The sequence below is a fragment of the Vombatus ursinus genome, unplaced genomic scaffold (genome assembly GCF_900497805.2).
Source record: "Vombatus ursinus unplaced genomic scaffold, bare-nosed wombat genome assembly UNPS02014802.1, whole genome shotgun sequence".
In the NCBI taxonomy this organism is placed as follows: domain Eukaryota; kingdom Metazoa; phylum Chordata; class Mammalia; order Diprotodontia; family Vombatidae; genus Vombatus; species Vombatus ursinus.
This window is the reverse complement of record NW_020954580.1, coordinates 24935364-24949934: the sequence shown is the minus strand read 5'-3', so window position 1 is coordinate 24949934 and position 14571 is coordinate 24935364. Positions and strand designations below refer to the sequence as shown.

The following is a 14571-nucleotide window of genomic DNA, read 5'->3' as shown; positions in this document are numbered from 1 at the left end:
ATATACACACATACACATACATGTGGATATACATTGTATGTACATGCTCCAAGACATCTCAAACCTCAAAGGAGGAGAGATTTCTGAGTGATAGTGGTAGAAGAAAAATCCAAAAGTGGCACTGGGGAGCAAAGAATATTCCAAATAGTAAGTTGGGAAAGAAGGAAGGAAACAAACATTTTTAAATTTTTTTCCTTTTTGGTGAAGCAATTGGGGTTAAGTGACTTGCCCAGGGTCACACAGCTAGTAAGTGTCAAGTGTCTGAGGCCGGATTTGAATTCAGGTCCTCCTGACTCCAAGGCAGAGCTCTATCCATTTGCTACCTAGCTGCCCTACAAGCATTTATTAAATACCTACTAAGTACCAGGCACTGTGCTAAGTGCTTTACAAATATTATCTCATTTGTTCATCGAAACAATCCTTGGAGGTAGGTGCTATTATTATCCTCATTTTATAGATGAGGAAACTGAGGCAGATGGAGGTTAAGTGACTAACTCAAGGTTACACGACTAACATAGTGTCTAAGATAGAATTTAAACTCAGGTCTTCCTTACCCCAGGCCCAGCACTTTATTTATTGCACTACCCAGTTGGAGGTATGACAGACAATGTAGCCAGTACCAGGAAGATGAGCGATGGAAGGAATGTCATTATGAGGAATGTCAGTGCCAGAAGATAGAAGGAGTGAGAAAGGAAAAGGTTTAACACAAAAGGAAATTTGTTAATTATGGAGCAAGCATTCCAGAGAGTACAGTAGAATAGAACTAATACATCTGGAGCAGGATACTGTAGGGGTGGGGCTGAACTGGATAAGAATAAGGCTTGTAGCGTGTGTGTGTGTGTGTGTGTGTGTGTGTGTGTGTGTGTGTACATATATACATTCATACATATGTATATATGTGTTTGTGTATATATGTATGTTTACATATGTTTACATATCTAAATATAGATATGTATTTTGTGTATCCATACATATACATATATATGAAAATAACATGGTTTTACTGGCCTTAGAGATATTTCTTAACCAATGGGCAGCTGGGGATGGGGAACAGAGTTTGTACATTAGTAACCAGGGGTTCAGAATCACTGCAGTAGGGAGAGTATGAGGGGATGGTAGTATTCTAACCTATGACAAATGAGTCCAAGAAGAATACTAGTGATTGGAGAAAGGTCCATTTGGGGAAGTAGGTTCAATATCCTCCTAGGCATGGGTGGAGCTCTGGGCCTGGAGTCAGGAAGACCTGAGTTCAAATCCCATCTTAGACACTTTCAAGCTGTGTGACTGTAGGTAAGTCACTTAATGTCTCTGTTTGCCTCAGTTCCCTCAACTATAAAATGGGAGTGATAAGAGCACCTACTTCTAAGGGCTGTTGTGAAGATTCAAATGAGAAATTTGTTAAGTGCTCTAGCAAAGCACCTGGCACTTAGATAGTGCTTAATAAATGTTTACTCTTCCTCCTCTTCTTCCTACTCCTTGTTGCAGGTCCACTCTCACGGTAGGTGGTGAAGTGTCCTGTGAGGGTCCAAGGAAGCTAGATTCAAGCTAGACAGCAGGCACAAGTAGGTGGAGGTCAGCTCTGTGAATCTAGAAGCCCATTTAGGAAAGAGGAAATGGTGGTGGAGGGAGAGGTGGCAGAAGAAAAGCAGGTGTTGGAGCAGGGAGAGGCAGAGGAGGAGGAGACGATAGTGGAGGAGGGGTGGTGATGGTGAAGGAGGTGACAGTGAAGTGATGGTGGAGGAAGAGGTGGGGGAGTGATGAAGAAGAAGCTGGGGGGAGGGAGGGGAGAGGAAGGAAGGAGGTAGGTCTAACTGAAGAAGTCCCTGCAGGAAGACATAGATGGAGGTGGGTAGCTGGTTCAGGTCCCTTGGGAGGTTGACAACTAGAGACGTCCTTGGGTGCCAATAACTTCTCTCTGGGCCTCAGTTTTCTTATAAGGAGGTTGACTTGCTGTTCTCTAAACTCTTACTCTCAAGACTCCCTCATGCTGAGGGCAGCAGAAATCACAGCCCGAAAAAAAAACCCGAAGTCAATTACTCTGACCACGACCTCCCTCCCCCCTCTACATCAGGTTCCCCGCCACATCTCTAAACTTTAGTGAGGAGTCTCACATAGTCTTAAGGGCAAATGAGATCTCTTTGCCTTACTAAGCCAGGTTCTTGGGCGAGGGACTATGGATTTAATTTGTCTCTGATCATTTTCTTTTCAATTCATCCTAGATTTATCAAGCATATAGGCGAAATGCTGGGCTCCGGGGGTGCAAAGATAAAACGGCCCTTGCTTTCTGGGAGTTTACATTCTATTGGGCTAGGGTGGGGCACAATGGATCTGAGACCGTACAGTGCAGATAGTTAAAAAAAAAAAAGCTATTTCAGGACTTTAGTGAATGGGGATGGGGATGGAGAAAAGTTTATTTTTGGAGTGGCACATTTTGCAACTGCCCTATTACATTGTTTGTTCTGGTGGTGCGACTCATCTGAGATCTATCTCTCCACCCCCTCCCCCACCCCCCACCCCCGCCTCGCTCCCTCCTCTTATTCCCCTCTTCTTTCTTTAATTCTTCTTTCTCTCTCTTTTTTCTTTCTTTTTATTGCCAACTTTTTTTTTTACATCACTAAATTTTTCCTGGTATCCCTCTCCCTACCCTTCCCAGACGGCTATCCATATAACAAATATATTTAAAGGGGGGGGAGGGAGAGGAAAAATTAAAAAAAAAACAAAAACGTAAAATCAGTCGAAGAAGTGAGAATATATGCAATGCTCCGCACCCGTGGACCGCCCCACCTCTGAAAAGGAAGAGGGTGGAGTAGCCTGTCTTCCCATATTAAAGACATTTCCTAATCAACCACTGCCCACTGGAGTAAATCTGTTCTGAACCAGTGCTGAACCTCTCCTAGGTGATTTCCAAGTTGACATTTCCTAGTTTTGAACTTTACCATAGCCTCACTTAAGGACCAGAAAATTGTGCCCTGGTCCTTTAAATTTTTTTTTTTTTTTTTTGCAGATGGGGAGGAGAAATGACTCTTCATTCCTATTGTAAAGAATTAGCTTACCTCCTCTTCGTGTTTTGTTTTTTTTTCTTCTGAGAATCTCTTTCTTTGGTCGCGGTGGAGCTCCCGCGCGGGACAGCTTCTGAAGCAAGCAGTGTGCCCAGAGCTCAGCCATGCCCCAGTCGGGATCTTGCCTAGGCTGGTGACTTGACTTAACTTTGAAAGAGCGGAGGCGTGAGAGATAGAGAGGCTGCCCACCAGCATTTGAACACGGAAGCCGCTTCCGTAGGTGAGTTGCTACAGTCCAAGGGAGGAAGAAAGGGGAGAAACCCAACGTCTTAATTTTTCACGAAGTAGAACCAGGATTTAAGTGACTTCTACTGTGCCAGGCACTTTCTAAATGCTAAGGCAAAAAAAAAAAAAAACCCCAAAAAACAAAAAACAGTCCCGGCTCTCAAAAAGTTCTGTCTCGCAAGGCAGAAAAAAAAAAAGCAACAACCCAAAAACAGTCCCGGCTCTCAAAAAGTTCTGTCTCGCTAGGGAGGTAACATGCAAGATATACAAGATACATAGAGGATAAATGGGGATAGTGTCAGAGGAAAGACGTTAGCATGAAGTGGAATTTTAGCTGGAGCTCGAATGCAGAGAAGTCCGGAGATGGAGTTGGGGAGGGAGAGACTCCATGAACAGAGGACAACTAGTGAAAATGCCTTGAGTTGATAGATGGAGTATTGTGTGTGTTTATTGTCTGTCCTTTTTCTCGAAGAGGACTGAGGACATCAGGAAAGTGACCTCTTGACTTGCAAGTGAATTGTATTTAAGTGAGGGAAGTCACCAGTCTCCCCCGGAGACATCTGGGTCCAATGGCAAGCTATAGATCAGGACTATTGGAGATGGCCCGAGATGCAAGAGGTAGTGGATTGAAGAGTAAATGGGGGGAGGGGTGGAGGTTACTAAGTGGTAAGAAAACTGGAAAGGTGAAAGAGTAAGTGGAGGGGACTGAGGTGGAAGAAGACTGGAAAAGTCGGAGGGGACCCAGATTATGGAGGGCAATTGGAGATGTGAGGCAGGTGGTTAGGAGAGAGATTAGGGCTGGACAAGTAGATATAGGAATCTTCAGTTTAGTAAAAGATGGTGGAATCCATGGAAGCTGATCACATCACCAAGCGAAACAATGTGGACAGAGAAAAGAAGTCAAGAAGGATGAAGGTTGAGAAAACGACATTAGATTTGCTTTTAGGGGATCATTGGTAAATCTGGAGGAAGCAGTTTCAGTTGAATAAGCCAGATTTTAGAGTTTGGAGAGTGAGAGAAACGAAAGTGAAGGTACTGATTGTCAGTCAGTAAACTGTTTACCAAGTGCCCACTATGTCAGGCATTGTGGCAAGCAATGGGAATACAAAAAGAATTCCTGCTCCTCAAAGAGCTCACAATCTAAAGGTGGAAGACTTATAAAAGGAGAGGGAAGATATGAGGTATTGGGTGCAAAAAATGTCTGGGAGATTTAGGAGTGCCACTTGGAATAGTCTCTTGGAATAGAATGAATACGTGACTGGCCTGGGCAACCTCCTTAAGATGGAGGTTCTGGGTGGTGCCTAGGGAGAGGGAGATGTCAAGGAGTCAGGGGGTTCTACTTTCAGTGTGAAGTCGGAGAGTGGCGTGAGCTTCCAGAGTGAAGAGATGTTGTAGACAATTGTAGACAAGTTCTTTCTTAGGCATTGTAGAAAAGAGACTCAGGAGGGAGGACCGGAGAGGAAGGGGTTTTGATGAAGGGCTGTGTTTGTTCTTACTAATGTGTTTATAGGCAGTAGAGGAAAAAAAAAAACTAGTAGGTGGACAGAAAATGAAGATTAGTGGGAGCAGAAATGACAGAGGAGTGATTGCAGGAGAAGACAGGATGGAATGAGATCACTTGTGTGTTAAGGGGATTGACTTGGCAAATAGAAGGGCCACATCATGTGAGACAGTGGTGAAGGAGGAAATAGTGGCGCAAGGCATCTGATATGAGATGAGGAGGGAAGAAGAGGGGGCTCTCTGTGAATGGCCTCAATCTTTTCAATGAAATGGGAGGCGAGGTCCTGGGCTGGGAGGGTTGGAGGAAGGGGAGCAATGGGAGGGTTGAAGAGAGACTAAAGGAATGATGGAAAATGATGATGAGCTTATCAGAAGGAATGTTTATTCCAATACTTTAAGGATAAGTAATTTCCTTGATGAGAGGACCCCCTCCACCAATGCTGATCACAACCTGTCTACCACATACCGGGTGGTCTTACCAAAGAGCTATTGTCACTAATAGTCAGTCACAAGCAAACCAGACTTCAGTGTAGGAAGGTTGATCTAAAGGAAGGATTAAAAGGAAGAAAAGAAAGGCAGCAGGCAGGGGTGGGGAACCTTCGGCCTCCAGGCCACATGTGGCCTTCTAGGTCCTTGGGGTCAGCCTTTTGATGAGTCCAAGTTTTACAGAACAAATCCTTTTATTAGGGCGATTCGTTCTGTGAAGTTTGGATTTAGTCAAAGGGCCACACTGGAGGACTTAGAGGGCCACGTGTGGTCTCAAGGCCACAGGTTCCTCACCCCTGAGTGGACAGGACCTGGAGTTAAAAAGACCTGGGCTCAAATTTCAGACACCTGTAAGTTGTGTGACTTGCTCAGTTTCTTGGGACTTAGTGGCCTGGAAGATCTCAACTACTTCTCGAAATCCATCATTCAGGGCAGCTAGGTGGCGCAGTGTATAGAGCACAGGCCTTGGAGTCAGAAGCACCTGATTTCAAATCCGGCCTCAGATACGTAACACTCACTGTGTGACTCTGGGCAAGTCACTTAACCCCAATTGCCTCACCAAAAAAACAAAAACAAACAAGCAAACTATCATTCTGTGGAAGTGAAAGAACCAATGAGTGGATCTGCATAAAGCATCAAAGTACTATAGGCACTTATGAAATACATGTGTCAGTCTGCCAGAAACGGGTTTTTAAGGAAAAAAAAATTATTTGATCTGTATCCAAACCCTTTCCAGCACGGAGAGGGATGTTGAAACTAGCATAGTCCCCATGTACTCTGACGTGAATCTGCCTCCAAAAAGATTACTGGTAACTTGTATACCTAGAAAATCTTGACCAAGGGAAAGATAGCCTGTGTCAAAATTCCACCCCATTCTCTGAGTAACACTGATTTATGCCGATTGTATCTATTGATTTAAAAATATTTATTGATTCATTCATTTAAAGATAACAAATCATTACATGTTAACATAAATAATATTTTAATGAAATTAACTATTTTCCAAAACAAAAAAAAATTAATGATCAGAATGGCATTGTTTTACATAGTTCTGCAAATCTCTTTAATATATGTCTTAATGAAGGATAGCTGAATTCTCATATCTGGAGTTAATATTCCATCTGGTCCTGGGGATTTTTTCTTAGGGAGCTCAATGATGGCTTGATCAATTTCTTTTCTAAGATAGGGTTTTTTAAGTATTTTATTTCCTCTTCTGTTAATCTGGGCAATTGCTATTTTTGTAACTATTCATCCATTTCACTTAGATTGCCAGATTTATTGACATATGATTGGGCCAAATAGCTCCTAATAATTGCAAAATTTCATCTTCATCAGTGGTGTATTCACCATTTTCATTTTTGATAACTGGTAGTTTGGTTTTCTTTTTTTAAAATAAAATTCATCAATTATTTATCTACTTTATTGTTTTTTTTTTTTCATAAAACCAGCTCCTAGTTTTATTTATTACTTCAGTAGTTTTCTTACTTTCAACTTCAGGATTTCCAATTTGGTGCTTAATTAGGGTTTTTTCATTTGTTCTTTTCTTGCCTTTTTTAGTTTCCTGCTCAACTCATTGATCTGCTCTTTCTCTGTTTTATTGATGTAAGTGTTTAGAGATAAAAAAATTTTTTCCCTAGGTACTGCTTTGGCTGTATCCCATAAATTTTGGTATGTTGCCTCATTGTTATTCTCTTTGTTGAAATTACTTATTGTTTCTATGATTTGTTCTTTGACCCACTCATTCTTTAGGATTCGATTATTTAGTTTCCAATTCATTTTTATTTTATGTTTTCACAGTCCCTTATTGAATATAATTTTAGTTGCATCATGGTCTGAAAAGGATGCATTTAATATTTCTGATTTTCTACATTTGTTTGTGAGGTTTTTATGCTCTAATGGTCAATTTTTGTGAAAATTGCTGTGTATACCTGAGAAAAAGGTATACTCCTTTCTATTCCAATTCACTTTTCTCTAGAGGTCTATGATAGCTGACTTTTTTTTGTTTGTTTGTTTAGGCAGTTGGGGCTAAGTGACTTGCCCAGGGTCACACAGCTAGTAAGTGTCAAGTGTTTGGTCTGAGGCGGGATTTGAAGTCAGGTCCTCCTGACTTCAGGGCCAGTGCTCTATCTACTGTGCCACCTAGCTGCCCCTGGCTTATTCTAAAACTCTATTTATCTCTTTAATTTCTTTCTTGTTTATTTTATAATTAGATTTATCTAGTTCTGAGAGGAGAAATTTGAGGTCCCCCAGTAGTATAGTTTTACTGTCCATATCTTCCTTTAACTTTTCCTTTAAGAATTTGGAGTCTATGTGATTTGGTGCCTAGATGTTTATTATTAGTATTACTTCATTGTCTATGGTAACTTTTAGCAAAATATAGTTTTCTTGCTTATCTCTTTTAATTAGATCTAATTTTGTTTTTGCTTTGTCTGAGATCATGATTGCCACCCCTGCTTTTTTTTTTTTAACCTCAGCCGAAGCATAATTGATTCTGCTACAGCCCCTTATGTTTACCCTGTGTGTGTCTCTCTGTTTCAAGTGTGTTTCTTGTAAACAACATATTGTTGGATTCTGGTTTTTAAATCCTTTATGCCTTCCATTTCCATTTTATGAGAGAGTTCATTCCATTCCCATTCTCAATTATGATAATTAAGTATTTCCCTTCATCCATTTCTCCCCCTGTTTATCTTTCTCTTTCTCTTTTTCACCCTGTCCCTCCTCAAAAGTCTATTTTGCTTCTGACTACTACCTCCTTTAATTCACCCCTCCCTCTATCATCACCCCCTCCTTTCCTACTTCCTTGTATGATAGGGTATGATAGGGTATGATAATTTCTATACCCAACTGAGTGTGTATGTTATTCCCTCTTTGAGCCAATTATGATGAGAGTATGGTTCAAGTGCTTCCCCTCACCTTCTCCATCTTCCCCTCCATTATAAAAGCTTCCTTTCACACCTCCTTTATGTGACATAATTTTTCTAATTGTTCCTTTCCCTTCTCCCTTCTCTCAGTGCATCCTTCTTTCTCATCCCTTAATTTTATTTTTTTGAAATCATCTCATCATTGTCATCTCACACCCATGCCCTCTGTCTATGTATACGCCTTCTAACCTTCTCTACTAATGAGAAAGTTCTTAGGAGTTACAATTATTCTCTTCCCATCTAGGAGTGTAAACGTTTAACCTTATTGATTCCCTTTTAATTTCTCTTTCATGTTTACCTTTTTATGCTTCTCTTGAATCTTGCATTTGAAAGTCAAATTTTCTGTTCAGTTCTATTCTTTTCATCAGAAATGTTTGAAAGTCCTCTACTTCATTAAATGCCTATTTTTCCCCCGAAGGATTATACTCAGTTTTGCTAGATAGGTTATTTTTGTTTGTGATCCTAATTCCTTTACCTTCCATAATTTCATATTCCAAGCCTTCTGAGTCTTTAATGTGGAAGCTGCTAAATCTTGTATGATCCTGACTGTGGCTTCACAATATTTGAATGATTTCTTTTTGGCTGCTTGAAATATTTTCTCCTTGACCTTGGAACTCTGGAATTTGGCTGTAAATATTCCTGGGAGTTTTCATTTTGGGATCTCTTCCAGGAGGTGATAGGTGGATTCTTTCAATTTCAATTTTACCTTCTGGTTTTAGGATATCAGGGCAGTTTTCCTTAGGCTCTTTTTTGTTTTTTTATCATGACTTTCAGGTAGTCCAATAATTCTTAAATTATCTCTCTTTGGTCTATTTTCTAGGTCAGTTGTTTTTCCAATAAGATATTTCACATTTTTTCCTATTTTTTCATTCTTTTGATTTTGCTTTTTTGTTTCATAGTGTCTCGTGGATCCATTAGCTTCTACTTGCCCAATTCTAATTTTTAAAGAATTATTTTTTTTCAGTGAGCTTTTGTACCTCTTTTTCCATTTGGTCAATTTAACTGTTTAAAGCATTCTTCTCTTCAATGGATTTTTGTGCCTCTTTCACCATTTGGCCAATTTTGTTTTTCAAGATATTCTTTTCTTCAGTTTTTTTTAAATGAAGCTATTCACTCTCTTTTCATAATTTTCTTGCATCACTCTCATTTCTTTCCCCAATTTTTCCTCTACCTATTTTATTTGATTTTTAAAAATCCTTTTTGAGTTCTAGGAATTCTTCTTGGGATTATATCCAATTCATGTTTTTTCTTCGAGGCTTTGCTCATAGTTTGACATCATTGTCTTCTTCTGGGTTTGTGTCTGGATCTTCCCTGTCACCATAGTAATTTTCTATGGTCAGGTTCTTTTTGTTGTTGTTGTTTGCTCATTTTTTCTGCCTAATTTTTGACTTTTAACTTTATATTAAAATTGGGCTCTGCTTCTGGGGTAGAGGGGGCACTGTTCTAAGCTTCAGGCCTTTTGTACTACTTTTTTTGGGGTTAGCTCTGGGGGGTGTGGGGTGGGGTCTATAGATTTTCAGTGCTTCCAAGGTGGTATGATCTAAGGTGTGGTTACTGCTCTCCTGGCCTGTTCTCTGTCCTTCACCCAAGAAGGGACCTTGTTCCCCTGTAGCCACCAGCCCTAGCACTCTTCTTGGCCCTGAGACCTGGACTAGGTCCCTTGCTCTCCTGCAGCCACAATTACTAGTGCCCCCCTCTGTCTTGGAATTGAGACCAGGGTCCCCACTCCCTTGTGAGTGACCACAAGCACTCCTCTTCATCCTGGAACTGCAGTCAGAGTTCTTGCTTCCCTCGCTAGCCACAAGTGCTATTGCCCCTTTTGGCTCTGGGACTTTGACCGGGAACCACATTTGGGCAATGCAACAGTGACCTGAACCCAACCAGCAAAGGATCTCCTGCATTCTCCTTCCAACTCGTTGTCCAATCTTGCCACCAGCCATAGGCTGAGAGTTCCCAAAGTTGCTGCTGCTGCCAGTGCAGTTGCCTTCAAGGCCCAATGCCGGTGCCATGTAGGGTGTGCTGTACTCCAGGCCTGACCACCATCCCATTGGACCTTTCCTGCTCACCTCCTAAGTTGTCTTGGGCGGAAAATTGTTTCACCCAACCTTTTGTTTGTTCCGCCTCTCCAGAATTTGATTTGAGTCATTATTTTAGGGAGAGCTTGGCTGAGTGCTTTTCTGTGCCACCATCTTGGTTCCACCCATCCTGTATATCAGTATTTTAAAGCCAGACTAATTTTTTTCTGGTTCTGGGTTATAAGTATATACTATGGATTCAGTTTGAAGCATAGTACAAGTTTTAGACATTTTTAAAGATGAGGATTCAACAAATTAAATTAAATTTTTGGAAAGGTAAAGATAAGTCTAATTATTGTAATGGTTCTAGTCTAGACAGCCTAAATTTTTGTTCCACTTTCTGAGCAATATAGCCACCTTTGGAAATTTCAGGAAAACAGAGAGAAGTCACCATAAACCATCAAGTGATTTACCTCTCAGCATATGCTTAAGTCTAGAGCAGTCAAATTTAAAAAAAAAATCATGCAAGTGGCTACAACAGGGTCTTAAAATTACCTTCGAGGGAAAAAAAAATAAAATTACCTTTGGAATTTATTTTTAGCACCAAATCTAGCATCATAGTTGATGATTTCAGCAGATGTGTTGAAGGGAATTCTGGCTGGCTGTGTTCACAAGTGTTAGACATGTTTCCAACAAGCTAAAGTTGCATCACCCTATCATGAATTCCATGTGGCTGTGCGGAAGATTTCATGTGGTTCTATATCAGTTTTGAAGCTTAAGACTTTCTTCCCCAGTCCATATCACACAGAGAACTTAATTTAAAAAACAAATCTAGACAATTCTGATGCAAATGACAATAAATAACTAACAGAAATGACTGTGAAGAACTTTACAAATAGAAAATGCCTCATGATGTGAAGCTTTAGCCCAAGGATTTAAATTTGAGTATAGAATGACAGGTTTTTTCCTTATGCATTTTGCCATTGGCACTAAATATTTGTCCAATCAGAACAGTAGAATGAAACTGATTAGAATCATGCTGATTTCATTTTACCATATGCATTTTGTTTTTAAAATGCATTTTAATGTTGCCTTATCTCTGCATCACATTGATTTCTTACCCCTTCCTCTACCTTGTCACTTAGAAAATTGAATAAAAACGTCTGATACACAGACCACGTGGCAGAATGCAAATAGTCAGCCGTCTACCTCTCTTTCATAAAGAATGAGACGAGTTTTATTACCTCTTCTCCAGGACCTTCACTGGTTTTGCCATCACTCAGAGTTCAGCTTTGTTTTAGTGATTTCTCCCCCACTTACATTGGTCATCATGTTTATTGCTCTCCTTGCTCGTCTTACTTCCCTTTGTATCAGTTAATGCATATCTTTCCAAACGGGAGTGCTGGTACACGTCTGTGATCCCTGCTACTAGTGGAGGCTGAGATTGGTGGATTGCTTGAGTTCAGGAGTTCTGAGTTGTAGTTGGGCTAAGGCCTATCTGGTGTCTACACTAAATCCCACATCAATGTGGTGTATCTCCAGGAAGTCGGGTGGAAGTGGTGCTGCCTAGCTAGGAAACAGAGTAAGTAGGTTAGAACTTCTGTGCAATCCCAAGTGACTGGGTGAGATAAGGATACTCAGTCCTAAAAATAAGTAAATAAAAATAAACCACCCCACAAAACTAAAAAAACAAAACAGAACTCCACATATCTTTCCATGTTGATCTGAATTCCTCTTATTTGTCATTTCTTCCTGCATAATAATGTTCCATTACATTTTAATACCATAATTGTTTTTTTTCCTTCTGCCAGTCATTCCGCAATCATTGGGCACTCAATTTGTTTCCAGCTCTTTGCTACCCCAGGGTGCTGCTATCAGTATTTTGGTATATATTAGACATTTGTTTCAGTGTTGAATTTTTTATAGTTTTTTTTGAAATTGCTGGATATACAGTTTAGTCATTTTTCTTTTATAGACAAATAGACAGTTCAGTCATTTTTCTTTTACAATTCCAAACTGAAATTCAAAATAGTTGGAACACTTTGCAGCTTCCCCAGTAGTGCACTAGCATGCCCTTCTTGCTACAGCTCCTCCATATAATTATTGTTCCCATATTTTTCATCTTTGCCAGTTTGTACAGTGTGTGTGTGAATAAAACCTTAGTTAATTTAATTTGTATTTCTTTTTACTATTTGTCATTTAGAGCATGCTTTCATATGGTCATTTCCAGTTGGTAGTTCTACTTTTGAAAAGTAATTTCATATCCTTTGACTATTTCTCTACATTTGAATGGCCATTGGTGTTATGTATCTTTTGTCAATTCCCTTTATATTTTAGGTATCAGATTTTTATTGGTAATATTGGATACAGATATAGGTACAGCGTCAAAATGGTGGAATCAAAGATCACAACTGCTAAACTTTCCGCAAAACCTCCTCTATAAAATAACCACAGAAAAACACCAAACCAAATTCTGAGTGGGAAAGCCAAGAAAAAAATCAGTGAGTGATTTTTCCAGGACATATTATGAAGACAGAAGAAGAGTCTGTGGACTCTGGGATGGAGGCTGCCTGGGAGTGAGCCATGAAGTGATACTAGCTGTGGTCCATGGCGCTGCATAGGGAGCAGTGCCCAGCAGTACCCAGGAAAAGTAAGGGGATTGAACACTTGGTCAGAAAGTGATACCAGCGGACTTCTGTACTAGCCCAAGGTGCAGGATCAGGTGCCATTTGGCAGCTCTGTTGCTCATTACCCAGTTTGGGGTGGAGAGGAGAGGTCAGAGTCATGAGGGAGTAGGAGCCTCTATTTGTGTAAGGACCAGAGAGTGCGCAGACCAAGAGGGCAGTAGCCAGATCTCTCTCTCTCTCTCTAGTTTTCACCATATGGAAAGCACCAAAAATCTACAGGCTCCCAGACTGAGCTGTGAAAGGAGCAGAAGGACGTAAAAGACAAAAGCTCAGGCCAGTTATCCCTACCGAAGATGAGTAGAGCCCAACTTTAACAAAGAGTCTGAAGTCAAGAAATAGACTGGAAAAATGAGCAAAAAAAAAAAAAAGAAAGAAAGAAAGAAAAAGAAAAAAAGGAAAGAAACTGGCCATAAAAAACTACTATGACAGGAATGCAAAAGACAAACTCAGAGGAAGACAATGATGTGAAAACAGCTATAAGCAAAGCCTTAAGAAAAAGAAATGCAGATTGGACACAAGTCCAACAAGAATTCCTGGAAGAACTTTTTTAAAAAAAAGTAAGAAAAGAGCAAAAAAGTGATTCTTAAAATCAATAAGAATAGTAGAGGAAAGTTGGGAAAAGAAATGAGAGCTATACAAGAAAATTACAAAAAAAGAATTAACAGCTTCATAAAAGATGTACAAAAATACTAAAGAAATTAACTGCTTAAAAATCTGAATTGGACAAATGCTAAAAGAGATACAAAACCACAGTGAAGATAATATTGGGTGCACATATTTTGGGCCAGGTTGTGAAGGGCTTTAAAAGCTAAGCAGAAGAATTTATTTTTTTCCTAGAGTCAATGGGAAGCCATTAGAGTTAAATGACTAGAATTTGTAAAAAAAAGGTCTCCAGGCTCCATATTCATTACATTCTCCATAACAAAACTTACCCCTTATAACAGAACTCCTCTCAAAGCCCTTAATAATTTCATATTTTCTCAGATCTCCTATCAAAATTTGCTGTTAGGAAAAGATCTGAAAGTCATTTACGCCAAGTGCCAGTTTGTCAACTTAAATCACTACCCCCAATGGCTATCTGCATTTTAATATCAATCAATCAACTAGCATTTATTAAGCACTTAGTATGTCCCAGATACTGTCTTAAGCGCTTGGAATACAAAGAAAGGCACAAACAGGATCCTCATAGTCTAATGGGGGAGAAGATGTGTCAACAACTATGTACATATAAGATCTATACTGTATAAATGGAAAGTGATTTTAGAGGCCATAGGAGGAGGAAGGATAGGAAAGGTCTGCTGACAATCATATACCTCAGTACTTACAAGAAATGGAGAACTTGAGGATGTAGTATTACCCACCACTAACCTGGCTTACAATCACCAGACCTCCACAAAATTCCCCCTCCAGTGTCTCATTGCAGTATGGAGGTCGCTCTGGATTTCCAAAGTCTTCGGTGGTAGTGTACAAGGTTTTGGAATGATTCTACCAATGTGGAATGACTTTGAATATGTGTGTGAAGGATAACCTATGCCTTCTGGTCAAGTAATAGTCTACCTAATAACAGAGACATTCATGACCTGAAAATTGGATACTAAGTGATCAATTTTTTTACTTTAGGGAGACACATAAAACAGGCATCAAATGTCCTTATTTAAATGAGTAGTTCTGTGTCAGA

General features: G+C 39.9%; 1 protein-coding gene across 3 annotated transcripts in view; it reads left to right on the top strand.

Moving 5' to 3' along the window:
• Positions 1-3035: 3035 nt before the first annotated feature.
• Positions 3036-14571, top strand: part of CASP8 (caspase 8) — a 52058-nt gene continuing 40522 nt past the window's right edge. For 2 of the 3 annotated variants that reach the window (XM_027873560.1, XM_027873561.1), the window contains exon 1: positions 3036-3279. The gene's annotated coding sequence lies outside the window, so the exon portion shown is untranslated. The remainder of the gene's footprint in view (positions 3280-14571) is intronic. The other variant, XM_027873558.1, reaches the window with a different exon arrangement.